A 1,577-nucleotide genomic window follows, 5' to 3' on the forward strand; every position below is an offset into this window, starting at 1 on the left:
GTCAAAAAAGGAATGAAAGCTAGGACCACCCACTGGCCAGGGTGGATTTGGCTGTGTATATCTTGCTGATACAAATTCTTCAAAATAGGTTGGCAGTGATGCACCCTGTGTCACAAAAGTGGAACCCAGTCACAATGGCCCTCTTTTGCTGAATTAAAGTTCTACCAGTGAACTGCTAAACCAGAGAAAATTCAAAAATGGATTTGTACCCTTAAACTGAAGTATCTTGGTATTCCTAAACATTGAGGATTTGGACTGCATGACAAGAATGGGAAAAGTTGCATATTTACGATAATAGATCATGTTGGGAGTGACGTTCAGAAAATATATGAAGCAAATGCCAAAAGGTTTTTCTTGGAAAGCTGTCTCATAGCTAAGCTTAAGAATTCTGAACATCCTGGAGTACATGCACGAGCATGAATACATGCAAGGAGACATCGAGGCTTTGAATCTTCTTTTGAACTACAAGAATCCTGATCAGGTGTATTTGGTAGATTGTGGCCTTGTCTATACTGCCTAAAAAAGTTCGTATAGAATATAAAGAAGATCTCAAGAGATGTCAGGAGAGCACTATTATATTCGCCAGCATCGATGTACACCATGGCATGGCCCCACCAAGATGTGGTGATTTGGAATTCCTTTTTTATTGTATGATCCCGTGGTTTAGTGGTTATCTTCCTTGGGAGGACAATTTGAAGAATCAAAACTATTTCAGAGACTGCAAAATTAGATACAGATATGATATCACAAATTTGATGGAAGAATGTTTTCCTGAGAAAAGCAAGCCAGGTGCAATTGCTAAATACATGAAAGCTGTAAAATTACTGGACTATACTGAAAAACCTCTTTATCAGAAGTTCCATGACATTCATTTGCAAGGACTGAAAGCTATAGGAAATAAGGATGACAGCAAGCAGGACCTCAGTGTTATTGAAACAGAAGTTTGAAAGCAAAAGCAACAACAAAGAGAAAGAAAGACATGGGGGAAAGCACAGAATCTAGTGTGGAGGAGACAGAGTGCTCTGATTCCCAGTTAAAGGAGGTCTCACCAACACATTCAAGAACCTGAAAGAGAATCCAAAAGTAAATCATATGGCTCAGAACAACTTTTCTCCATTTTCATTTGACTTTTTCTCCATTTGTGTTTTGGTTTGTTTTTGTGTGAGTGTTGTGGGGTGGGTGTAATAATTAAAACCCCTGTCTTTGAAAAAAATATAGAGTGGGACTCTATTTTCATGTTCGGTAACATCTACCCCTTTGTTTTTGGAGGTCACCAGGGAAACATAGTAGGTTCACAGAGTTGCAGTGCAGCAATCAGTTGCACAAAGCATCAGCAAGACAAAGGCTTCCTGTGAAGGGTGGCTGGGCCTCAGCTGCTCACTGCCATCCTCATCTGCCCTGAGAAGGAAGCAGATCTCAGCAGATTGTGTCATGGGCAACTGGATGTGAAGCAAAACTGAGCCACTGATTTGACGTCTCTGTAAAATACTCAGAGTTCATGAGTTCTTATGGGGCATCTTTGCATAAATATTGGGAGAGTACAGTGAGGGAGCCCATGCACATAAATCCTCATTCAA

General features: G+C 40.3%; 1 pseudogene; it reads left to right on the forward strand.

Annotated features, from left to right (window-relative positions):
* LOC101575160 overlaps positions 1 to 1,087 on the forward strand; it is a 15,819-nt pseudogene extending 14,732 nt beyond the window's left edge.
* The last annotated feature ends 490 nt before the right edge of the window (positions 1,088 to 1,577 follow it).

Source organism: Octodon degus, unplaced genomic scaffold (assembly GCF_000260255.1).
Source record: "Octodon degus isolate 3935 unplaced genomic scaffold, OctDeg1.0 scaffold00040, whole genome shotgun sequence".
NCBI lineage: Eukaryota > Metazoa > Chordata > Mammalia > Rodentia > Octodontidae > Octodon > Octodon degus.